Source organism: Podarcis liolepis (genome assembly GCF_965112155.1).
Source record: "Podarcis liolepis genome assembly, chromosome: 9".
In the NCBI taxonomy this organism is placed as follows: Eukaryota; Metazoa; Chordata; class Lepidosauria; order Squamata; family Lacertidae; genus Podarcis; species Podarcis liolepis.
The window spans coordinates 11065763-11092822 of NC_139564.1; the positions used below are offsets into that span (position 1 = coordinate 11065763).

The 27060-nt window shown below is 45.2% G+C and overlaps 1 protein-coding gene and 1 long non-coding RNA gene across 3 annotated transcripts in view; both read right to left on the reverse strand.

Moving 5' to 3' along the window:
• Positions 1-13584, reverse strand: part of CCNI (cyclin I) — a 65530-nt gene extending 51946 nt beyond the window's left edge. Inside the window, exons 1-2 of one of the 2 annotated variants that reach the window (XM_083458946.1) lie at positions 13417-13584; positions 4728-12982 (exon numbers count right to left, since the gene is read on the reverse strand). The gene's annotated coding sequence lies outside the window, so the exon portion shown is untranslated. Of the gene's footprint in view, positions 1-4727; positions 12983-13416 lie in introns of those variants that run through there. The other variant, XM_083458948.1, reaches the window with a different exon arrangement.
• A 6174-nt stretch (positions 13585-19758) lies between these two features.
• LOC310686010 lies at positions 19759-27021 on the reverse strand. Its single transcript, XR_014515635.1, has 2 exons — positions 23026-27021; positions 19759-22341 (listed from the first exon to the last, which is right to left on the reverse strand). It is a non-coding gene; the product is annotated as an uncharacterized lncRNA (long non-coding RNA).
• Between the last annotated feature and the right edge of the window lie 39 nt (positions 27022-27060).

The window sequence follows — 27060 nt, forward strand, 5'->3', positions numbered from 1 at the left end:
CATTGAAGGATTAGCGGATTAGCGCTATTAGCGGCTTTTAGCGGCTTATCTGCTGATCGGATCAGCTGATAAGGGGCTTAGCGCTATTAGCGGCTTTTAGCAGCTTATCTGCTGATCGGATCAGCTGATAAGCGGCTTAGCGGCTTAGAAAAAGGGGGGGAGGGGAAAAAACCCCGCAGGAACTCGCAAGACATTTTCGTCTTGCGAAGCTAGCCCATAGGAGATTCGTTTTGCGAAGCACCTCCAAAACGGAAAACTCTTTCGTCTAGCGAGTTTTCCGTCTTGCGAGGCATTCGTCTTGCGGGGCACCACTGTACCACAGTTCACAGGTTGCACATCCAGAAATCACTGGCCGTACACTTTCCAAACTGTATTAACAAGACACCTTTGCAGCCACAAGGCATTTTCTATTTACAATGGTACCTTGGTTTACAACGTTCCGGAAGTCCATTCTTAAACCGAAACCGTTCTTAAATTGAGGCGTGCTTTCCCTAATGAGGGCTTGCGCTGCTGCTGCCCTTCAACCATTCGGATTCCGTTCTTAGAAAGTGGTAAAAGTCGCAAACCAGGACACTATTTCCGGTTTTGCGGACTTTGTAAACCGAATCGTTCTTAAACAGGACTGTTCTTAAACCGAGGTAAAGGGACCCCTGACCATTAAGTCCAGTCGTGACCGACTCTGGGGTTGCGGCGCTCATCTCACTTTATTGGCCGAGGGAGTCATGTGGCCAGCATGACTAAGCCGCTTCTGGCAAACCAGAGCAGCGCACGGAAACGCTGTTTACCTTCCCGCTGGAGCGTTACCTATTTATCTACTTGCATTTGACGTGCTTTCCAACTGCTAGGTTGGCAGGAGCAGGGACCGAGCAACGGGAGCTCACTCCGTCGCGGGGATTCGAACCGCCGAACTTCTGATCGGCAAGCCCTAGGCTCTGTGGTTTAACCCACAGCACCACCCGCATCCCTCTATACTGAGGTACCACTGTATTATAAAGAGCTGGAATGCTCTGATATATAATGAAATGGGGGGGGGGGAATGTTTAAAATAACTTTGTTAAAAAAACTTGTGCATGACAACAGCTGCACGAACGGTTACTAGGCCAGAGATGGAAAGAAGAGACAACCCCAACCAGAGAAGAATGGAAAACCAAGTTGATGGATTATGCCGAAATGGCAAAATTCATTGGGAAGCTCAGGAACCAAGAAGACAAGATCTTTAAAAAAAGAATGGGAAAAGTTTATAATGTCTATACAGTGGTACCTTGGGTTAAGTACCACTGTACTTAATTCGTTCCGCAGGTCCGTTCTTAACCTGAAACTGTTCTTAACCTGAAGCACCACTTTAGCTAATGGGGCTTCCTGCTGCTGCCGCGCCGCCGGAGCACGATTTCTGTTCACACCCTGAAGCAAAGTTCTTAACCCAAGGTACTATTTCTGGGTTAGCCGAGTCTGTAACCTGAAGCGTATGTAACCCGAGGTACCACTGTACAAGATTATTGCAAGCAGATTGAAACTTTGGCAGGATTTTAAACACATCTGTAATGTATGGATAACTTAGAAAGGTTAGAATTTTGGGGGGGAGAAGTAGTGATACGCAGTTGAAAATAGGATTAATAGGACCCATGGAAGGGATGGGGGGGGGGAGTCAGGAGATTCAGAGTAATCTCAGCATTTGGATTCGGAATTGGTTTTGTTGTATGTTTATGTTTTTGAAAATCAAATAAAAATTTATTTTAAAAGGAAAGAGCTGGAATGCTACAGCAGATAACTGCAATCCTGTGCACGTCTACTCAAGAGATGATCCTCTGAATTCATTGGGAGGTAGATTTGGGAATCTGGCCTGAAACACTGGACAGCTGCTGCCAGTCAGTGTAGACAATACTGAGGCAGATGGACCAACGGTCTGACTCAGTATAATGCAGCTTCCTCTGTCCCTGTTAAGGAGAAAAGCCATAATCTGTTTCAGCCCCACGCAATCTGCAGGAGCAGGGCAAAAATACCAATCTATCTTACAGGGATGGAGTGTGGATTGCAGTATGAGAAGCAGAGATCACTCGGGAAGTTTTGCAGTTGGTGTAGGTCGTATTTTAGGATCTATGGAGTGTTTTTATTGAAATACATGAATCATCAGCAAAGCAGGGTTTTTATTGAAAACATTTCCATTTGTCACTCATGAAAGCTAACCCCAAGCCAGGTTTTTTTTTGCTCCAAGCGAAGGAAAAGGTTTAACATCCTTTGCCAAAGTAAGATGAATCCTTTGAGTCAACGATGCAAGTGGAGCCAACATGCCTGGTTCAAGGAACATAACAAGTTGATTTATACAATGCCAGACCAATGGCCAAACGTGTTCAATATGCAGCAAAGCATCCTTCATAGCCCTACCTAGAGGCAACAGAGACTGAAACAGGGATTTTCTTTACACAAAGTGCTACTCAACCTCTGAGAAATACCATTCTTCTTCTTTGGATCTGCACAATATTTTCAGCAATGTTTACCATTATGCCCAATTTATTCTGGCTTTCCTAGTCGCAGGCAGCGGCAAGGACTTCTGCCAGAAACGTAACTTTTTAAAAGTTGAAAACAGATACCCAGAAAGTTTTAAGGATATGCCCAGAAGCACATTCTGTGCTTCGTTTACACGAGTGGCAGAACTGTTACATAAGCGAAACGAACACCTCGCACTGGCGCAAACTAGACACATCTATTTAAGACTATATGGTCCTCAGAGCAGGGACTCCTTTTTGCTTTTCGCTCTGCAAAGCTTACAGGCAAGAAAGAATTGCACTCTGTAAAAAACCAAAACGAAACAAAAAAATCATTTGGCACCCGGCAATCTGTTTTGGCTACAGGTCTTGGCACGCTGGGCTTTCTTTTTTTAGTTAATGCTTGCATTTGGGTGGTTGCAACATGACACCAGCGAAAGGGGATCTCTAGTCCCTGTTGGCAAGGACTGAACTCTGCGCTAAGCGTGGCCACACCCACCTCCAGCCCCTGCCACACACCTCTCCCTCTGCCCACAGCTGGCATGCAAAGTTTTTGTGTAGTGGCCCTGTCCCAAGGGAAAGATCCTGGGTATTTTACTGCAATGTTGCACTGATTAGGGCAGGGGTCAGCAAACTTTTTCAGAAGTGGGCAAGTCCACTGTCCCTCAGACCTTGTGGGGGGCCAGACTATATTTTGGAAAGAAAAAAAAAACTAATTCCTATGCCCCACCAATAACCCAGAGATGCATTTTAAATAAAAGGATACATTCTACTCATGTAAAAACACGCTGATTCCTGGACTGTCTGCGGGCCAGATTTAGAAGGCAATTGGGCCGGATCCGGCCCCCGGGTCTTAGTTTGCCTATCCATGGACTAGTGCAAGCCCCCACTCCAATTCCTTGTGCAGACCCAGGAGTTAGGCCTTTAATGCTACAACCATTCGCTTGCAAGGATTGTCACCCCCCTCCAGACAAGAGGGATGCAAAAACTCTGCAAAAAAGGGGGGTTCAGTCACCCCAGGCATCGCCCGCTGGGCTCCTGGGGCATCCCTGCTGCAGATGAGCTCGACAGGACCCAAACTGCCTTTCAAATGCAGCGGCTCCCAGACTCTGCAACGCTTCTGGCAGCCACAATGACGTAACCAGGAGACGGAGCGGTGCGGGCCGCTCGGACATAAACAAGCGCTAACCTGGAACTGAAACTACAGGCACGGCCAGGATTAGGAGCGGGGATGGAGAGAGCCACTTTTCCAAAACAGTCACTCGCTGGGGGCAGCCGAGTTTGCACCATTTAGGGTCTTTGCAGCCAAATGCACAAATTCCAGGAAACAATGCAAGGCCTCCCGCTAGGTGTTCTCTGCAGAACTGACTCCCCCCCTTCTTTCCTTGCCACTGCTGAGTGTTTTCCGTCCCCCCAGTTTTCCAAACGGAGTATGCACCACTGAACTTGCTCCAAAGGCATTCAAAAGAAGGTCAAAGCGCGCGCAAAGCAGACGCCGGATCCTAACCACGTATAAACTCAGATGCAAACCCCAGGAGTACAATGGGTCTGGCTCCCTAGAGAGCTTGCATCCGACCGCAGCTTTGACTGCTCATCGCCCGTTTCCCTTACATTGCGCCTTGCATGCAAGCCGCAGCCGTCCTGCACCGGGCGCATAAACGGTCTGCACTCCGTTGCAAACGCGCGCGCGGTTTTCTTGGAGACGCGCTCGGCGTTGCAGCAGCGCGAAAAGAGCGCGCTTGCTACACAGCAGGCCGCCCGCGGAAGGGTCCCCGCATGTATTATGTAAACAACAACACGGGCAATGGCTTAGGCACCACCTCCCTCTTAAAGCGCACACGCGGGGAGAAAAATATGGAACAATGCAGCAGGGGAGTGCGAAAAATAATAATAACGTAATCCGGCAGAATGCAAACAGGAACCGCTTTCAAAACACCAGCGTTGCGTATATTTGAAGTTGCTCAAGTCCTGCTGGGCCTACTCCGCACAAATGGTTTGTGCATGGAGGTTTGTGCAGATCAAGGGTGCAAACACAGGTCAATGCAAAGATACAGAAATGCATACAACAGGCGAACGTGGCCAGGATTCAGCCTTCGATTGCAAAAGGAGTCTTGCTTGGATTTCAGACTCTATCACGGATATCAACAAAGAGGCTTGCATCCTGATCTGCAACGGCCAATTATTATTATTATTATTATTATTATTATTATTATTATTATTATTATTATTATTAATTTGGCTCACCTCCCCTGCAAAGCCGTAGAAATCCCCTGTTGCAATTGGCCAGCATCCGGTCCATTAAAACCCCATGGTGGCAGTTCCAGGCGTGAAAGAAAGATGGTTTGCTTAGTTGCTCTTCGTTAGTTTCCTGCTCGGTCCATGGTTGATGGGGAAGAAGAGGCGGCGGCGGGGCTGCAGCTGCCTCCGGTTTTCATGCCTCCATGGTGGCGGGTGCTTCGCTTGGGGCTCTCCGTTGCGCTTTGGAGGGAAAGCAAAAAAAGGAAAAGAGAGAGAAGGGGGAGGTGAGGAAGAGAAAGAGAGAGAAAAAACTGGCCCTTTTGTTGTGGTTGGTGCAGTTGCTGCCCCCAGGGCAGAGAAAAGCGCCTTGCTTGCTTAGGAAGGGGAGGCGAAAGGAAAAGGGGAAGAAGGGGGGGAAAGAGGGAAGGGAAAGGGGGGTGGAAAATAATAATTAAAGGGGGGAAAAACAAGAAAAAGAGAGAGAGTGAAGCAGAGAGCGAGCCGCTTCCCGGGGGGAGCAGGGGAGGGAAAGAAGAGCCGGCAGCGGGCAGCTGAGCCTCCTCCCCCAGCCTCGCTGCTCCGCCTCCTGCGCGCAAAAGTCGTGCGTAAAGGAGAGGAGGAGGAAGCGGGCGGGCTTTGCGCAGGGATCCTGGGCCGCCGAAGCGCGCGCCGAGACCCGGGAAAGAGGAGGCGGAACTGGTGCCGCCGCCGACTCAGAAAGCAGAGGAAGGTGCCTTGTGTAGTTCCAGTCTCCAGCAAAGTTGTGCTCTCCCAAGCCCACGTTTCCAGCATATTTGCGTTCCTGGCTCTACGCTGGCTTGGTCATTTCCACAGAATGGAAAAGGGCAGGGTTCCACCACGGACGTGAAACCAGTTCTGTGATTGCAAGGAGTCTTGCTTGGGTTTCAGAGGTGCGCCAACTCCGTGTTGCAAGGTGCAGAGGCGTGCCTAGGCTTCCTGGCGCTCTTGGCAAGGAGATGTATTTGTGCCACGCCGCGGGGCTCCTGTGATAGTCCACACCAGAGACCGGATTTCTCCACCGAGATGCCTGGAGGAGCCAGCGCACCTCACCCAGCCGCCCAGGGAGCAGGCAGGCTTCTAGCCACTCCAAACCAAAGTGGACAGGTGTGATTTTTGCCCCTTCCTGGGTCTGTGCCCTTGGCAGGCCCAACCGGAAGGTACGCCCCATCTGATATGTCTGCAGACATGACATGAAGGCTGGCAGCGTTAACCCTACTTGATGGGAATTCCTTGCAGAAGACACACAGGCCATGTATCCACAGCAGTGAGCAGAAGAGGAGTGACAGCTAGGAGGACCATAGAGAGAAGAAAAGGCTTGAATTTGCAGTAGCACAACCGGACGCCTTCGTCTGCCCCAGCTGCAACAAAATATGTCTTTCCCGTATCGGTCTCTACAGGCACTGCAGCCTTCCAACAGTTTGACTTCACCCCCCAAGGTGTCTCCCGAGACAGACGGATGCCAACTAATCACTCTACCTAGAACAAGGCCAGCACTGCCTGGCTGAGGGCTCTCCAGGGTTTCAGACAAGCGACATTTCCAGGTCTAGCTTGGAGATGCTCTTGAGGAATGGAGCTGGGACCTTCTGCCTCCAAAGCAGAGGCTTTACGGCTCAGCTGCGACTGTCTTTCCCCCATGGGGTCGTGAGCTGCTGCAGCTCTCAGAGTTCCCGATGCAAGATTCTTCCTGTGCCTGCTTGGAGATGAGCTGGAGGCCTCTGGTGTGCAGAGCAAGATGCTCTGCTGCCAAGCTGTTTGTTGCATTTCCAGCTTGCCCGTTAGTCAGAGAAAAAGCTCCCAGATTTACTGGGGCAACCCTGTCCGATGAGCAACATATAAAAAATAAAATTATTATTACAGTCATACCTCGGGTTATAGACGCTTCGGGTTGTATGATTTCGGGTTGCGCATCGCGCCGAACCCGGAAGTACTGGGTTTTGGCGCTTGCGCATGTGCAGAAGTGCTAGATCGTGCTTTGCACATGCGCAGAAGCATTGAATCGTGACCCGCTACAGGTTGCAAACGTGCTTCCCACACGGATCACGTTTGCAACCCGAGCATCCACTGTATTATTATTATTATGAATTAGCAATAGAGCTAAATAATGCAGTCTGATCTGATTTGATTGGGTTTACTTCTACAATGAGCAGTGCTCATCATGCCTTTACAGAGCCATCAGAAGCAACTGAGGGTTGCTACTTTATGCATAGCAGAGGGAAGGACATTTCATAATACAGGTGCAACAGCAGAAAATGCTTGGTTTTGGGCCACCACTCTATGTTATTCTTCAGGATGCAGTGCCAGGAACAGAATTTACCCAGATCTAAGTTATCTTATAAGTATATCTTACAGATTTATACACTAGATGGCTATCAATACTTCTAATGATTTCAAATGACAATAGCAATCATTTGAGATAACAATGTTATATACATTATATATAATGTATTGCTGAATTAATGTCACCTCTAACACAATAGGAAATGCTACACATCATAAAGAGATCATATACATTATAAAAGCACTAACCAGAAGCGCGTGAATTTTAATCACAGGAAAAACAGGTTAGGATAAATAGGATCATTGCTTCTATGCATTGCTGAATGCCACAGAAATGATAAATAATGGTTATTAGATAATAAGAGGTTCCAAACTGGGTATGAAAGCAACCATGTGACTTTTGTTCTTATCACCGCATGTTAATTACGGTAATCTCAAAAACTTGCTTGCTATTCTGTGGCACATTGGTTGGTCTTATTTAATAAAGGTTTGGTATATTTATTGAATGAATGAAGGAAAAGGTTCTTTGGCGAGGTTGAATGGACAAGCATAATTCTTGTGTGTTCCTGTTGGCATGTTACATACCTAACAGATAAACATGGCCTGATTTGCTGCTTGCATCCATTTGACTGATTAACATGACCTCAAATTATGAGAGCCCTGCTTTTTAATCTGTTCCACACAAATCCCTTTGTGTGTGCTGTTGAGAAGGGACTTGTTCACTCATTCAAGCCTGAGCGGAAGGATCAAGTAGGTAGCAGCTGTGTGCTGAGACATGTTCCCTTCCATCCTTCCCCCCCTTCATGCTCCCAGCTCAGAGAGAGCTGAGTGCATGTTGCACGCCCAGCAAGGCAGCCGCTGTTGGCAGAGAGAGGGAGAAGAAAATGCCAGAGAATCAAAGCTGTGATAAGCTGCTGTTATGTGTGGGGAGCAACCCTGGATGTATTGAATGTGTTCATGATCTTTTTTGATGGGCCAATTGAAAGGTTAATTCTGTCCTAGGAATGGGTAAATCTGTCGTTTTCGGCTTCACTGAGGTTTTTCCAGTATTGAATTGAGTTCTCCACATTTCTGTGGGATAACCAGCCTCATACAACCAACGTGCCAGTGTATGAAGGGGTTAATGCCATAGAGTAAGCTGTCCTGCCATGTTTAGCTAGGTCACTCCCCCTCACCTTGGGAGGAAGGTAATCAAGTCTATTGTCCCCCATCTGTCTACCCAAGAAGCTCAGTGTGTAAAGAGCTCTGAGCTGGTTGTTCCAAGCTCAGTAACTAAGCCAAGTTGTACTCCCTGTGTTTTCTGACTGTTGCATGGAAAAACATATGAACCTGACCTTTGAAGAGTTTGTAAGTAAACCATTTTTAACTTACCGAAGGTGTGGTCTTTTTGTATGCTCACAGATTCTCCACTGCCGCGCGTGGGCAAGGGCTTTTGACATCACCCAAGCAGCACAGGAAGGAGCATCGCACGGTATGAATAAGGTAATGTTGGGAAGGTATGTAGCTGAGTACTAGAGCATTTGCCTTGCATGCAAAAGGCCTTGGGTTCAGTCCCAAGCATCTCTAGCGGAAGGGTCCTGCCTGAAATTCTGGGGAGTCAAAACCTCTAACAAGCCAGATGAGCCAATGGTCTGAATCAATATAAACCAGCTTCATTGAAAATCTAAGCAAATAAACAATGGTAAACACACCTTCTTAGGTTGCTTAGATGCTTGTGTTTGTTTCCAGAGCTGTTTCTTCTCAGAGACTCTTCATGTGATATTAGAGGCCTGCCCGCTAATTATACCACTGCTTAATTTCACAAAAGGCTTTGCATAAGGGTCTCCCACGGAATCCAGTGCCTCAGGAACAGTTGCTCAGAACTGCCCAGCATTCTTTGCTTTAACGCAAGCCAAACAGGCGTGGAAGCGACTGTGCAGAAGTCTGCACTGAGTTCATATTTCATCCCATTAGCATTAAGAAACCATTATGGATGAAAACTGAAGCATGACTCACGCTTTCCTGACCAGCCTTGGTAATGGACATGAAGAGGAGCCAGAGGCAACCAAAACACTGCTAGAAATGCTCACATTTTTCCAAGTATAACTAAGACAGGAGAGGTGTGTCTGCAGTCAAAGCACATTTCATCTCCAGTGAATACAGAACTCCCAGTTCTGCTTTCGATGGCAGACAAGCAACTTCCCCCCTTACATTTCTGAAGAGTGTACAGCCACCTTGTGAGACAGGTTTGGGTGCAAAAGAGTGGAAGGTCTCTTGCTGAGCTGCAAAAATGAAGTGACGATGGGAACCTGTGTCTCCCTGGCTGAAGTCAACGTTGTGTCTGCTTCACCGTAAAGGTAAAGGTACCCCTGACCATTAGGTCCAGTCGCAGACGACTCTGGGGTTGCAGCGCTCATCTCGCTTTATTGGTCGAGGGAGCTGGCGTACAGCTTCCGGGTCATGTGGCCAGCATGACTAAGCCACTTCTGGCAAACCAGAGCAGCGCACCGAAACACTGTTTACCTTCCCGCCGGAGCGGTACCTATTTATCTACTTGCACTTTGACGTGCTTTCGAACTGCTAGGTTGGCAGGAGCAGGGACCGAGCAATGGGAGCTCACCCCGTCAAGGGGATTCGAACCACCAACCTTCTGATTGGCAAGCCCTAGGCTCTGTGATTTAGACCACAGTGCCACCTGCTTCGCCATAGTGTCTCACAAATCATTCAGATGGCCAGCTAGTCTCAGCTTCTCACACACCGTGCTGAAACTGTTAATGTGGCTGCTCTTTTTGTAGACAAGCCCTGAGTAGTTACCTTTTTTCGAAGAATTGTTGGTAACAGTCAAGTCCTTGGAAGCATGAGACCCATTGTAAATGAGACAGTGGAGCCAATTTGGTGCATCACAGGTGTAGCCAAAATGGTACCCTACAGATGTTGAACTCCCAACTCCCATTAGTTTAAGTCAGCATTGCTGATGGTCAGTGGTGATGGGAGCCGCAGTCTAGCAACTTCCAGAGGGCCAAAGGCTCCAAATCTGTGGTGTATTGGCTTGTACAACTTGTGTTCCACCACCAAGCAAAAACAAGTGATCAAACCTTTGGTGACAACCATTCATGGCTGATGAGTCACAATTGGCTTCTTGGGTGTACAAGTGGTACCTTGGTTCTCAAACTTAATCCGTTCCGCAAGTCCATTCCAAAACCAAGGCACGCTTTCCCATAGAAAGTAATGCAAAGTGGATTAATCCGTTCCAGGCTTTTAAAAAACAACCCCTAAAACACCAATTTAACATGAATTTTCCTATCTAACGAGTTGATCCATAAAATGAAAGCAATAATCAATGTACTGTACTATAAAATAAATAAGACAGTATTGTAGGTTATAAAAATTAAAATTATTTTTTTTCTTACCTGCACTGATGATTGTCATTGTTTGGTTGGGGGGCTTTTATCCATTCTGCAGTCACACAATCAGTCAATCAATCAGTAGCTGAACTGGGTTCCACACAGTCACAAAAACAGATTAACCGAAAAAGCCACAAAAACGCAAATTAAATAACAAAAACAAAAGCACCAAACTTAATCCATTCCTGAAGTCCGTTGGCCTTCCGAAATGTTCAAAAACCAAGGCGCAGCTTCTGATTGGAGCACGCGCCCCAGAAACAACAGCCACATCAGACATTTGGCTTCCGAAAAATGTTCAAAATCCGGAACATTTTCTTCCGGGTTTTTGGCGTTTGAGAACCAAGGCATTTGAGAACCAAGGTATATTGGCCAAGCCAGACTAGTGACATGTACAAATACCCACATCTTAAAAGCACAACAGGGTTCCAACCCTCGAGAGATTTGGTCTTAAGGTCAACTGTGTATTGTTAGATCTATTTGATTAGTACAAAACTTGTTCACCCGTGCAAGCAGATAAACTTGGGACTGGGATAAAACAACACCCAAGGTTAAACTATGCAAGCAAGCAATGAAACAAACAGGGTCCCTGGGAAAGCATGTGTTTAAAGGCTTTTTTTGGTATGTGCATGCGCACACTTCCATAGTTTATAGCCTTTACCAGACTCAGTTTGGTTCTCAGTTTCTGGGCAAATCCTGCAGCTTGGAATGTAACATATTTCTCTTGGTTAGACAAAAGGGAAATTATTTTAACTAAGTCATCAGAATTGGTCAAACTGGCACATTTAATTATTTCTAATCACCCTTTGTCTCCATTTAGTTGCTTGTGCAGCGCTGCAGAGACTGCAAGTGGAAGCCAAATACTGGGTGCGTCAAAAGCAGTTTAGTCTCAGACAGGCAGATTCATGCCCAGTTTCCCTACAGGCTGTAGTTAAGATTCCTTCAATTACATGCATGTTCAGGAACAGTACAATTCATGACAAAAGGTGCTGCTGATGCACATGGTATATGGACCTCTGAACTTGTTTTATTGTGGCAAAAGCACACACCGGTTTTGTATACACTGTACACTGGTCAGAACTGCTGCGTGGAGATCTCTTTAAAGCACTCCTTGGCGGGGGCCATTACCATGGGATAAGCCTTTCATGAGCAGCTGATCACCATCATTTGGCTGCTTTGTACCAGGCCACAGCAAAGCTTTCAAGGCCGCTCGATACGTCTTTTATGGTACATTTCTGATTATTTGTGCCCATAATCTTATAGGGACAGTTCTACACAATCCCATTTTCAATACGAAGAAGAAGCAAAGATCACCTGTGTCGAAGCAGTGATTCTGCAGCATCAGCTTCATTGGACTGGTCATGTTGTAAAGGTAAAGGGACCCCTGACCATTAGGTCCAGTCGTGACTGACTCTGGGGTTGCGGCGCTCATCTCGCTTTATTGGCCGAGGGAGCCGGCGTACAGCTTCCAGGTCATGTGGCCAGCATGACTAAGCTGCTTCTGGCAAACCAGAGCAGCACACGGAAACGCTGTTTACCTTCCCGCCAAAGCGGTACCTATTTATCTACTTGCACTTTGAGGTGCTTTCGAACTGCTAGGTTGGCAGGAGCAGGGACCGAGCAACGGGAGCTCACCCCGTCATGGGGATTCGAACCACCGACCTTCTGATTGGCAAGTGCTAGGCTCTGTGGTTTAACCCACAGCGCCACCCATGTCCCACCTGGTCATGTTGTGAGCATGCCTAATTATCGTTTTCCAAAGCAACTACTCTATTCCGAACTTAAAAATGGAAAGCGTAATGCTGGTGGTCAACAAAAGAGGTTCAAAGACTCTCTCAAGGCAAATCTTTAAAAATGTAGTATAAACACCGACAATTTGGAAACTCTGGCCTGCAAGCTCTCCAATTGGAGAACAGCCTATACCAAAAGTGTCATGGGCTTTGAAGATGCTTGAACTTAGGATGAAAGGGAGAAACTTGCTAAGAGGAAGGCAGGTCTGGCAAACCTTCACCATGATCAACTCCTGCCCAGAAACCTGCGTCCCCACTGTGGAAGGACGTGTGGATCCAGAATTGGCCTCCACAGTCACTTACGGACTCATTATTTTAAAATGCATCTCTGGGTTATTTGTGGGGCCTGCCTGGTGTTTTTACATGAGCAGAATGTGTGCTTTTATTTAAAACGCATCTCTGGGTTATTTGTGGGGCATAGGAATTCGTTCATCCCCCCCCAAAAAAAAAATAGGCCAGCCCCCCAGAAGGTCTGAGGGACAGTGGACCAGCCCCATGCTGAAAAAGTTTGCTGACCCCTGCCCTACCCTACTGAGTCACTGAAGCTAGCTGAGACTGAAGCCACTTCGAAACCAGGTGTATCCTTGTTGGCAAAGGAAAGCAGATAAAACCCGGAGTCACAATGATTCAGTGATTTCCCACTCCTGACACTTGGAGGATGTTACTGGGTAAGGCTGGTATTTTTGCTTTGTCGTCATATGGTATTTGTTAATCATTACTGGCGAAACTGCTCTTCCAAACTGTCTGCTCAGCCCGTCATTCTTCCTTCCAGTTTTCTTGTTTACAATCATTCCTACATGAGAATAAGAAAGAGAAGTATGTGGCTTGCATTTATTTATTTTTTGTAAGTGCCAAAAAAGTACTTGTCACTATATTAAGCCCAGAGAGGCCACACGTCCCCAAAGGAAACCGAGCTGGCTGGATCTAGTCATGTTGGAGTCTTTGGGATGGTTTATGCAGAAAGGCTGGGTGGTGAATTCCTCTCCTACACACATTGGAGTCTGTTGCAAATGATTTATTTACACTGGAGTGAACAAGCCGAGCAGCTTCTTTTCATGCAGGCAGCAAGGAGGGAGGGAAGTAGGGTAGAAAGGGGGTGACATAGATAAGAGGGGTTCACTACCCACTTTTGACTCTGGCTCCACTCACTGCTATCTTCAGTCCTGTCTACTACCAGCATTTCAACCCTTCTCCCTGTCTAAACCCCCAGGCAAGAAGTTGACTCACATTGTGATAAGAGATGACGGCTATGTGTCTGACACATTGTTGGCCGAGAGATACGGTAACTACGCTCTCCAAATATTAATTCAGTAATTTTTGAGGACTGAAATAACTGAAGAAGATGCCTTTGCTGGACTTGATGCGATGAGAATGCACACTTTTATCATCCCATGGGCTCTCTGCAGGTAAATATGGAGAGCTCAAGGTTATATTTTTATCACACACACAAAACAAACAAGGTAAATTACTGTATTTTTTGCCCTATAGGACGCACCGGCCCATAGGACGCACCTAATTTGGGGGGGGGAATAAAGGGGGGGGAATTATTTTTCCCCCAGGCGCGGGGCTGGGGCAGGGGAAGCCCGAGCTTCCCCCGACCCCAGCCCCCAAAACATGCAGCTCTCCACAAGCGTGGGAGCCCAGCGCCGGGCACCCACGGCTTGCGGAGAGCTGAGCGAAGCTAAGTCTGGGTGCGCTGCGCCTCCGCGCTGTCCCCCGAGCTTGCGGGGCTGGCGGCAGGGGGAAGCGGGCTTCTCCCCGCCGCGAGCCTCCAAAACACGTCGGGAGACAGCGGGATGGCGGCGTTTCGCCTCCCCGCTGTCCCCCGAGCTTGTGGGGCTCTCCTGAAGCCTGGAGAACGAGAGGGGTCGGTGCACACCGACCCCTCTCGCTCTCCAGGCTTCAGCGAAAGCCTGCATTCGCCCCATAGGACACACACACATTTCCCCTCCATTTTTGGAGGGGAAAAAGTGCGTCCTATAGGGCGAAAAATACGGTAATGCCAAAGTGCCTTATGTCAAACTGTCTTTCTGAATTCTCTCTTGATCTGCTCAGTGGTTCAGATCCTTAATGGCTCATTATCTGTCAGGGAAAGAACAGCTAAATGGATGCTCCGTGTTAGCAAGAATACACACAAAACCAATTTGTCTCTTGGCCGGACTGTGCTTCCAAGGGCCCACCCACACAACCCAAAGGACAATCTGGAAGGCACTGCCAGAATCCTTCAAAGAAAGCAGCTGCAACAACCAGGCATGTGGGCCTTGTTCCTGCGTTGTGATGCTAAGGCCTTGCCCTGGTCATCTTTTGTGGGCTGATCCCGGAACAAAACTGGACAGAGAAACTCAGAGAGTGTCATCAGGGCCCCAGGTGTTAAGATTAGCGAGGAATGAATCTATCCTTTGCAGTTTCTCCCAGTTTTTAAATTTCCCATTCTTTAATTTAGTTTTCCACAGCAGCTTGCATTTTTTTTAAAAAAGGAATCATTATGAAAAATCAGCAAATTTTAGTGCAATTCTTTCCTAAGATACGTGTTCTGCACAACAATTTTCCAACGATAATAATTTTTTAGATATGCTGTAAGCTGCCCAGAGTGGCTGGGGAAACCCAGCCAGATGGGTGAGTATAAATAATAAAATTATTATTAATATTAATATCTCATCCTTCCTCTCAAAGGCACCCATGGCATTTTTAATTTTTCCCCAATAAAAAATGCATTTTTATGCATACTTTATGCTAATACTGTGGTACCTCGGTTTTCGAATGTCTCCGTTGATGAACATTTCGGTTTTCGAACACCGTAAACCCGGAAGTAAATGCTTCGGTTTTCGAACACGCCTTGGAAGTCGCACATGCCACGCAACTTCCGTATTTAAGCTTCCGTACTGAGTTTTCGGTTTTCAGACATTTCAGAATTCATACAGTCTTCCAGAACGGATTACATTTGAAAACCGAGGTACCACTGTATATGCATTTTTCTACACATTGCTTCGTTGGCAAATTTCACTGCAAATTTTTGAGAAGTGTGAATTTCAAAGAATACATTTCGTCTTGAGAAATGTGTGTGGGTAAGTTTGCCTTTAAATGCAAGCTGAATCGCATTTATCCCCCATCCCTCTTGATGGTTTCATCCCTTTTAAAGTATGAGGAATGGCATCCTGGGCAAGGGCTTTCCTCGTGGAAGCCCCTGAACAGTACAACTCCCTCCCCACAAAGGTGTGTTTAGTAAAGGGCCATAGTAACTCAGTGGCAGGACATCTGCTTTGCATGCAGAAGGTCTCAGGTTCAATCCCTGGCATTGAATTGGAAGGGATGGGAGAGACTTTCTGCCTGTAACCCTGGAAAGTAGCTGCCACCATAGCTGTCAAGCGTCCCTTATTTGGCGGGACAGTCCCTTATCCCAGCGCCATGTCCCGCTGCTGTCCCTTATTGATGATGTCCCTTAAATAAGCTACTGAAGGTAATGGGGCCCTTTCTATGTCCAGCTGTCCTTTGTCAACAATAAATTGTTGCTGTTTTTTGTGTTGAATATATGCTATATGGTAATTTATGGCTCTTAACAGGTATCTAAAGCCATTTGCATGCAACAAAATATGTATTTTATCAAAGTTATTGTTGATCCCTTATTTTGGCTGCTGATCCCTTATTTTCAAATCTGTAAATTGAGAGCTATGGCTGCCACTCAGGGTAGATAGGGTGTCTGGCTCAGTAAAAGCAGCTTCTTATGTACCTTCATTGTATAATTTTTACCAACTGCAGAAGAAGCACCTCTTTACCCCGGCCTTTAACAGTTAAGATACTTAAGTTTTTATGGGATCCACCTCTTTGGCTGAATTTATATTGTTCTGTTCCATTTGGAATGGTTTTATGCGTCATGGGTTTTTGTTGTTTTCATAATTGCAGGTGCTATTGTCGTAACCTGCCCTGGGACCTGACGGCGAAGGGCATGTAAGGAATCCTGCACATATATACACAAAAGAAAGAAATAACACGTGAGCAGGGATTTTTCTTGCATTATGAAATCCAGACCCGGCCCAACATTATTATTATTATTGGCCACAGATGGGCTGGTCTCTGCCTGTTGGTGCAATGCGTGCAGTGGCTGAAAGCTAGAGACAAAAAAGGAACATGCACTGCTTATTTATTAATTTCACTTATGAATGGCATCCTTGTGAATGGCTTCAAAGTGATTTCACAATGGAAGAAAAACATATATAAAACAATTGCATATATAAGAACAGTTAAAACACACAATGAGTCATGATTTAGCAGCACTTTTATGAAACAACAAGCAGATTACAAAGACGTTACTAAAATTATTCTATATTGTATTTTTAATTAGTTAATCATCGTTGTTAGGATGATTAACTATTATTAAGTATTAAGTAAGTATTATTACTATTATAAAATTACCCGGGGGGGGGGAATTATTCTAGTTGTCTGCAGTCCGATATACTTTGTTTTATTCAATAATTAAAAAAATCAAAATAAAAACTAAAAAGTTACATATATGAACACAATTTCAAATCCAATGCAGCTACTGGTTGTATTTATTATTACACATATTTTTAGGTTTATTCCTATATTTGTATGTGTTTCTATCTAGAGAAAAATAGGCTAGGTTGCTTTTCCTCTTATTTTAATCTTATAATTGCTGTAATTAAAATTGCACTGCAGAAATTTCTATTTCTGATCATGGTGTGTTCAGGAGTGTTTTGGGGTGTATGGAGTGTTAGTAGAGGGGACACGTCATGCTTCTTCTGGGGTAGTTTGTCCACCTTTGGTCTCCACCCTGCACTCAGCTCTCACCTGTGGCTCCTAGAAGCTGTCAGCATGCAACAGCGTCACATCCCGGGGAATGGCTTTGACTGGCAAGCTAAACCAGGTAAGGGTAGCCGATGGGTCTCAAACCCTCAGTGAGTTAGGCATTTCCTCTGCATGTGAAGACATCTGCCAGTAGATTGAGGGGACGAGACCAGCCGTGGATCCAATGGTAAAGAAGGTGTTTTCTGCACATGCTGTAGAAGGAAGTGAGGTGCAGATGGGGCTTGTGAACCTGGGAACGTAGCCCATCTAAGAGAAGGAAAAATGACCCTAAAGCTCTGCTGCCTTGCAGGTTGTCTTCAGGAGAAGTAAGGGCTAAGGAGTAAACCCTATGCAAATCCAGAGTGGAGTCCCTAAGGCAGTTGGATGTTGCCTTGTACACCTCCTTTCGGCAACTCCTGCAGCTAAGCTGGAGCCAAACGCATGACTCTGCTATCCTTTGGACCACATCAGCTGAAGACCTCCCTGCACACTGTCCTGGCTTCTGCAATGGGGAAGTCACTTTGGTGCTGCTAACAGTTATGTACTGAAGTTCTCACCCTGGGCCAGCAGGGGGATACTGTAGATTGTTATGCAAATAAGGGATCAGCGATTGGATAGTTTTAGAAAATTGTTGCAGTTACATTGTACTGGAGCTCTATATAAGCAGGCTGACTGAACCCTTCAGTTCAGTTCTGTCCTAGCCTGTGAATAAACAAGAGCTGTTTGAAGAATCGCTGTGTCGTCTGATATGTTCACCCACAACTTAACACTAACACGGTGATTTGACAAAAGGGGGTGGTTTTGGTGGTGGTGGTGAATCACAGCAGGGTAAGGGAGAGCTAGCTCTCTTCTCCCCAGTTGTAACCTCTTTACCCAAAATCACCACCCCCATTTTGTAGTCAATATAAAAAGCCTTCTATGTATATATTATTTCAAATAAAAGGGGGGGAAGGGGCGGGATGTTCCAGAGGCCTGTATGCAAAATTGCTAGTTGCCCTATCTTGCTCAGACACAAGCTAAGGGTTTAGTGAAACATTCAGCTCACTTTCATACAATTTAACTTGCATGGGAGGCAACTCATCACTAGGAAAGCACAAAAAGCGGATTGTTCTGGCATCTGCATTGCTGCAGTTCTGTTGACGTGAACAGAAATGGCGTGAACAATCATTTATGCCTCACCTCAGTCCTGGAGACCAGTTTTTGAATTGGTTCTGGAGGAGAAATGATACTCAGAAGTAGGGTGGTCAGGTCAGGAGCTCGGGGGAAGAGGATTTGTTCTTACACAAAAACATATTTAACAACTCTGTATATTTTGTTCAATACAACTCCCCCCCTTTAAACTAAGAATCACTTGGGCCTAAGAAGCAAAGTCCCAAACCAGATGTGACAAATGGGAAGTTTTTATTTTGAAGAAAAAACAGCCACAGGGCCCCATTCTGGAATGTGTTTCTGTTTCAGCTTGGTGTCCTGCCAAAAATCACTGAACTAGGTGCTATTTACCCCAGAAAGTCTTGTTTACTCCAAACAGTCCCTTTGAGGGCAAAGTAGCTATGGGAGGAGGTTCAGCAGAAAATTGGCACAGACCCCCAAGTTCATTCCAGATTGGGGTTCTTTCTTCAAAATAAAAGTATCCAGTTTAAGTGCATACTTCTCTTAACATGTAGTTTGGCGCTGAAATGTAAAGCCGTTGGGATAAAGATATACAGCTTAGAAGAGGCTGGGCAATAGGCTCATGTATGCAGAAGAAGTCTGAGATACTCATTAGATACACAGTTGAAGGGGAGCCTTATTCAGTGCCTGTGATATTACCCCCATATTTGGGTGGGGGATGGGGAGAGAAACCAGCACAGGTAGATCTTCAAGTAGAAGATCTTGGAGATGTAATTAAAGAAAGATTGCCTCTCGACATATGGAAATATAAACATACTGAGATTTTTCAGAAATATATTGTAAATAGTATAGAAGTGATCTTTGTGTATGCAATTCTATTAGGGATCATTGCAATCCATAGATAATTATTTGTGTTATTATTTTGTTGTACAGTTTAAATAACATCAATTTTTTAAAAAATTACTTCCTAGGTTTGCTTTGAGTTCTACATTAATATTCCTACTGGAAAAAGTACTGTATATACTTGGTCATATATTTGAAAAAAAAAAAAGGCTCAGATTTTTCACCATGTGCCATAGCTGTCAACCTTCCCTTTTTTTGCAGGAAATTCCCTTATTCCAGCGCCGTTTCCTGCTGCTTCCTGCTACTATCCCGGATTGTTAGATATCTCGTAGACTGTCTCCGGGACAGGTGAGGCTGCTGATCCCCTATTTTATTTTCAAATCTGAAAGTTGACAGCTATGCTATGTGCACATAAGTCAAGAAACCACCACTTGCATTAGATTCTCAAATTTATGTACAATGGTACCTCGGGTTAAGTACTTAATTCGTTCCGGAGGTCCATACTTAACCTGAAACTGTTCTTAACCTGAAGCACCACTTTAGCTAATGGGGCCTCCTGCTGCCACCGCACCGCCAGAGCACGATTTCTGTTCTCACCCTGAAGCAAAGTTCTTAACCTGAAGCACTATTTCTGGCTTAGTGGAATGTGTAACCTGAAGCGTATGTAACCTGAAGAGTATGTAACCAGAGGTACCACGGTACTGTACAGTATTCATAATGATATGACATATACATCGTCTTCTGAACATGTACACAGAGAGGTCTCTCGGAGGCAGAGGGACAATGCGTAAAGTAGGCCTGAAGGCCATGTCAGTGTTACATAGAAAATACTTTTATGTAGGAAAAAGCATGTAACCCATGTATAAATAATTGCATGTGAGAATTGCACACATGTACACCAAGATGCAACAACACTGTGTGGCCACAGAATACATGTACAACATGGTCACATATGACAATCCACATGAGGGCTGCCTGTTTTTTACTCCATGGCTGTGCCTTCAGCTCAAGAAGAATTAAAGCTATCTTAACTCGGCCAATTATAAGAGTCCTTCACATGGTTTTTAGATCCGTCCTTGTTTTTTAGCAAAATGGTTAATTCCCCAAATGAGTTGTAATTATTCCTTTTGTTTTCAGTTAATGGGTATTTTATCATCTTGAATTATCCCACTCTGAGTCATGCCCCTGGGTAATTTGCCCGCTTGTTAACGCATATTTGGAAACCAGACTGTTCAATCAGAATGACTACTTTGTGATCGTAAGTAACCCTTACCATAATTTATTTATTTTTCGAATGCTTGGATTATTCCAAAGACAATTGTGGCATAACTATGGTAGCACTTCTGCCATTTATGGGCATGCCTTTTATGCAGAAAAAATGGTTTGGCTTCCCATGAAATTTTTGCTAATTTCCTTTTCCTTGGTGGCCTGCGACTCTCTTATTGTACACAGAATCACACTGATGAAACCAAATCCTTTTCCTTGTAAGAACAGGCATGGTTTCCTTCTGAATCATCCCACACTAATTTTAAAAATATGCTGGGAGGGTAAACCCACACAGGTCATATCACAGCTTAAATCTTAAATCTAATTAAATATCATGTGTAGAGCTGGCATTGTTCCAAGTGAGACTAACATTATTTCTGCCACCTCCCTAAACATACCTGTCTTTCCTTACAGCAAGTCTTTGGGTTGCTCAGTCAAGTTTCTCTGACTTGAGGGAGAGTTTAATATGAATCCATTTATTTTGCTCACTAGAGGAGTGTCTTCACTTATGTTATTATCCTCAGTGATATATCAAAGGTGATAATCTTCCTATGTTGTGCTGGGTGAAGTCATAACACAGTTCATTTTGAAGCACAGACATGGCCTGTTAGACTTTACTAGTGTGAAGCACAGTCAATGACCAATGAACCCAGTTCCCATTAATGGTAATTATGTTTTTTTCAAATACAGCAGTTGCAATGCTGGAGCCATTATCTGAATCATGGGGATAATGTGTGATAGCCAAGGTAAGTCATACTCAGAGTAGACCCACTGGAATGTAAAGTATCCTGCATTTCAGTGAGTCTATTCTGACTTAGTTGGCTCTCACCTTACGTGTTCAATAAAATGGCGACATATCTGACAGCTGTCCTAAGCCTACTTACCTGTGAGTAAGACCCATTGAATTAAATGGGACTGACTTCTGAGAAGAAATGGCAAGGACTATGCTGTTAGTGTTGCTTTCATTCCAACCAGTCTCTTATCTCACTGCAATGAAGGAGAGTTCCCTTGCACACAAAATGGGATGGAGGATTTGGACTGCAATTGAGATAAGAGTCATAACTAAATGTTCAATATACACCATTAGCTAAAAATGTATATTGACGGATAACCCCAGGGTAGCATTTGCCATTGGTAAGGAAAACACATCACATTTGGTTTCGTTGGTGTTTTGTATTTTAATATTACATTTCAATCTTCTATTTATGCGAATTGCCCACATTTCGTATGCTATTGGATGTCCTACAGTAATATATTAAATAAATAATCAGTGATGCCTGGGTTTTCATTTTCCTTGATTAAGCCTCACATAGTAAGTAAGCTCCTTTTGGCTCTCACACGTGATAATGAATCGTTTGAAGTTACAGGAGTTTCCACTATAGCCGGTAGTGCTATAACATTAGGCTCTTGATTGGGCAAAGCTGTGATTGGTAACTTTGTTTGCTGGACAGCTGCCATGTCGCCAGCCAAGCAGCTTAGGAGTTGCAAGACTCCTCCAGTTATGACATTATCACCTAACTCTGGTAACCTGAAGGTTGGTGCTTGTTTTAAAAAGATGGTTGTTCACTTCAGTGCTGGCTGGTTCCCATTGGGACTAGTAGGGCAGAAGGCAGGAAGCCCAACAGTGTGCAGAGCCAAAGCCAATAACAGGCAGAGCCAACTAATTATAGTTTTCTCACCATCCTCCTCTCTGCTGAGTTGCACAAGGGACTAAGGAGGAGGAAGCCAACAGGTAGTAGCACCCCCACAATGGGTCAGTGCATCTGTCTGTTAACCAGAAGGTTAGTGGTTCACACAAACCCAGGGACGGCTGTGGGAAGGATTACAGAGGGTTGGATTAGTTGACTTTTGGGATCTCTTCCTACTCTATTATTCTAGGACTTGAAGGAAGTAGAAAGGCAGGCTGAGGTTGCTGGGGCAGTGTCCCATTCGCCCTAATCGACCAGCCTCCACTGGTACTCTTGAAATTTCCTTTTTTTCCCCAAAATTTTTTAAATCATTTTATAACACAAATGAAAAACACAGAGAAGACAAATAATACGAACAAATTCTTGTCATATCCTTATTTTTCTAAACATTGTTAAGTTGGCTTCCCCAAGTCCCACCTATCTGATTTTCATTTTACTTCATCTTAATAATAATAATAATAATAATAATAATAATAATAATCCGGGCTCAGAGCGGCTTACAAGCAATAATAAAAACAAGATGAGTGATTACAACTTAAAAACAAAAATGAAATACAACATTAAAATAATGGAACATTAAAATATTAAAATGAAGCCTCATTACAGGAGAAGGAAAAGAAAAAAGAAAGGGGGGGGGGGGAGGGAATCAAATTGGCTCCAATCCAAAGGCCAGGCGGAACAACTCTGTCTTACAGGCCCTGCGGAAAGAAATCAGATCCTGCAGGGCCCTGGTCTCATGAGGCAGAGCGTTCCACCAAGTTGGGGCCAGTGCTGAAAAGGCCCTGGCTCTGGTTGAAGCCAATCTAACTTCCTTAGGGCCTGGGACCACTAGGGTGTTGTTATTTATGGACCTTGAGGCTCTCCGTGGGGCATACCAGGCGAGGCGGTCCCGTAGGTACGAGGGTCCTAGGCCGTGAAGGGCTTTAAAGGTCAAAAGCAGCACCTTAAATCTGACCCTGTACTCCACCGGGAGCCAGTGCAGCTTGAAAAGCACTGGATGAATATGCTCCCATGGCAGAGACCCTCGCTGCAGCATTCTGTACCCGCTGGAGTTTCTGGGACAGCTTCAAGGGCAGCCCCGCGTAGAGCGAATTACAGTAGTCAAGATGACTGTCGCATGGATCACTTTAGCAGTTTACATACCGTAGATCATAATTTCTAACCATCTTTTTTTTTAATCATACTTAAAATAACTTCACATTTTATCACTTACAAATAATACTATTTTAAAATACTGTACCCTATTTTCTACTTCTAACACTACAGCCCATATCCACTTCCAAAGCTATTCTAAGGTTTAAATATTAACATATTTTTTTCAAATATTCCTTAAACTTCTTCCAGTCTTCTTCCACCGTCTCTTCTCTCTGGTCTTGGAGTCTCCCAGTCAGTTTGGCAAGTTCCATATAGTCCATCATTTTCATCAGAGTGGCTGGGGAAATCCCGCCAGATGGGCTGGGTATAAATAAATTATTATTATTTTTATTATTTATTATTATTATTATTTATTATCTGCCATTCTTCAATAGTTGGTAAATCTTGTTTCTTCCAATTCTTCGCTAACAATGTTCTCGCAGCTATTGCGGTACTCTTGAAATTTCTTACTGCCTTTTCTTTGTCTTATGTGTTTTTAATGTTTTAAAATTTATATATACTCAGTATTCAACACAGAGATACATACTTATGTTGAGATGGGGGACAAAGATTAACAAACACAATTAAAAGCAGGGATTTCCCCCAGGGGGAACTTCCAGGAACTCAGTTCCAGCACCTCTCAAGTGGCTGCCATTGCCATTCTAAGAAAACGAGGGAGGTGTTCATGGTGAGTTCCGGCATCTCTCTTTCTAGAAAAACAGCACTGACTAAAAGAAAGAAATGAGAAAAAGTATCATGCGTCTTGGTTGTTGATTACTGTGGGCTGTATTCAACTGATGAGCCCCTTGCTAGTGGAAACCCACACAAGAACTTCTGCTAGAACAGCAGGGCTTTCCCCCTGTGACCCCCACCTATTGACTAGAGGTAAAAAAAAAAAATAGGTAAAGGACCCCTGGAGGGTTAAGTCCAGTCAAAGGCGACTATGGGGTTGCAGCGTTCATCTCGCTTCAGGACGAGGGAGCCGGCGTTTGTCCACAGACAGCTTTCCGGGTCATGTGGCCAGCAGGACTAAACAGCTTCTGGCACAACGGCACACCGTGACGGAAACCAGAGCGCACGGAAACACCGTTTACCTCCCCGCCGCAGCGGTACCTATTTATCTACTTGCACTGGCGTGCTTTCAAACTACTAGGTTGGCAGAAGCTGGGAAAGAACAATGAGAGCTCACCCTGTTGCGCGGATTCAAACCGCCAACTCTGATCGGCAAGCCAAAGAGGCTCGGTGGTTAGACCACAGCGCCATGGAAGAAGAGAGGGGACATTGCCCCATCAGGCCAGGATTTCCGTATCACTGCATCAAACTCTTCCCTTATATGAGTGTTTACTCTCCGCAGTATCTGTCTAGAAAAAAAGTGGGCTAGAAATTAGTTTTACGTAACTAAATAATTGTCCATTAAAGAATCCCCACCCAGGCCCTAGATTTAAGGGCCTTCAAGGCCATTTCCCAACAGGAGAGGTATCTGCCCAAAGAGTGAGAAGCAATGCCTCTCATCATCCTGGTTTGTAGCAGCTGTTTCCACTCTTCTTGGCTCAACCCTGCACTCATGAAAAGGACACGTAGCTCCATTGCAAGCTATCCCTCTAAATGAGGTTGCTTGGCCCTCCCTAGTACCAATGTATTCCTCTGCTCTGTTCCATATTTCCATTGCTGGTACACATCAGCACCTTTGAGCTATTATTTTCATAGCTAAATATTGCTTTGATGTTTCAACTTCCAAATGCCCGCAGCAAAAAAAGGTCTTGCACCCCCAAATTATGTTAGGCTGACTTAATTAATTAGCCCAAATTATGTTAGGCTGACTTGATTAAGTGCCCCAACACCCCTGAACTGGGATTGTGTCATTGCAATCATGTTTTACAACTATTGCTGCTTTCGGTATTATGCAAAGAAAACCAGCTTGGTGACCATCGGGAACATGATACTCCTGTGGTTTCTTTTAAAATAATCCATGTAACACCAGCCTGCAATTTAGCAGCTAAACAACAACAGAAGGATTAGAGCCACCCAAAATATTCTATGTAAATACTGCGTTGCTTTGTAAAAATAACATTGTTTATCCCTAAAACACACCAAAGCCCAGAAAAACCTGTAGAAGCTCAGATTGCTAAATAGTTTCCATGAATGGTTTCCAAAACATTTACCTTTAGAACTAAAAATGTCCAGCCTTGACAGCCTTTGTTTAAAAGCATGAAGTTGCACTAGAAAATTCCATCTTGCAACTGTCCTGTGACCAAAACCTATTGTTTGTCCTCATTAAAACTGATGTTCTGTTGTAGTTTTTGACTTTGTGTGTGTTTTAAATTATGGCTGTAAAGGCTGGGCTGGATGAATCCCAAGCCGGAATCAAGATTGCCGGAAGAAATATCAACAACCTCAGATATGCAGATGAAACAACCTTGATGGCAGAAACTGAGGAGGAATTAAAGAACCTTTTAATGAGGGTGAAAGAGGAGAGCGCAAAATATGGTCTGAAGCTCAACATCCAAAAAACGAAGATCATGGCCACTGGGCCCATCACCTCCTGGCAAATAGAAGGGGAAGAAATGGAGGCAGTGAGAGATTTACTTTCTTGGGTTTCATGATCACTGCAGATGGTGACAGCAGCCACGAAATTAAAAGATGCCTGCTTCTTGGGAGAAAAGCAATGACAAACCTAGACAGCATCTTACAAAGCAGAGACATCACCTTGCCAACAAAGGTCCGTATAGTTAAAGCTATGGTTTTCCACGAAGTGATGTATGGAAGTGAGAGCTGCACCATAAAGAAGGCTGATTGCCGAAGAATGGATGCTTTTGAATTATGGTGCTGGAGGAGACTCTTGAGAGTCCCATGGACTGCAAGAAGATCAAACCTCTCCATTCTTCAGGAAATCAGCCCTGAGTGCTCACTGGAAGGACAGATCCTGAAGCTGAGGCTCCAATACTTTGGCCACCTCATGAGAAGAGAAGACTCCCTGGAAAAGACCCTGATGTTGGGAAAGATGGAGGGCACAAGGAGAAGGGGACGACAGGGGACAAGGAGAAGGGGACACTGTTCTTGAAGCTACGAACATGAGTTTGACCAAACTGTGGGAGGCAGTGGAGGACAGGAGTGCCTGGTGTGCTCTGGTCCTTGGGGTCACGAAGAGTCGGACACGACTAAACAACTCAACAAGAACAAAACAAAAAAAATTAGCAATAATTTCATAGTTTTTTCTTTCTTTGTAAACCACTGAGGTTCTCCCCACACACACTATTTTTACAAAAAGTAAATATAAATGGAGTTGGGAGTTCACCTCTGGAGACCTTGGTACCATTTAAGCAATGTTTGGGGTTGAGGAATGCCCTCTGGAGACCTTGACTCTAAAAAGGCTGCAGCTGAGCAAGGGGTGAAGCTGCGCCCCTCCATTTTCTTCTGCCCAGCCCCCACCCCCAGAAAATGACAGTTGGGAAATGGCAGTTGGGCGCTTCTCTCCCCTCCCCCACGTCATCCCCGCCTCGCCGTAGAATCAGCTGGAGGAGGAAAACAAAAAAGAGCCCCGAGGGAGGGAGAAGCCAAAGGTCTCTCTCCTCATTGGCTGATCTTGACAGCGAACTGCCGTCACCTCCCACCAGTCAGCGCCAACTCCTCTGAACCACAAAACATTCGGATGGCCGGCGCAGAAGCAACAAAAAAGAGGCCCGCCCCCCGCGTCCAATCACCGCTCTGCAGCCGCCGACCAATCAGCAAGCAGCCTTTTGGGCGGACTTTTCAAAACGAAGGTTTTCCTCCCGCCCCCACCTTTGTCCCTTTAAAAGGAGCGATGCGTCCCAAGGCATGGAGTGTCCTTCCGCCTCTCGGTTAAAAGCAAAAGGCAATCATTTGCGCGATTGATGGGAGGAAGCATTCGCGCCGTTCCCCAAATCGCCACTGGCGTTCTTTGAGGTATATTCCATTCGTGGGGGGCGGGAAGTGAAAGAAACGAGAGGGTTTATTTTTTTACGTCATTCCCCCTACTCCTACAGGACCGCATCGCCGCCGCGGCTAC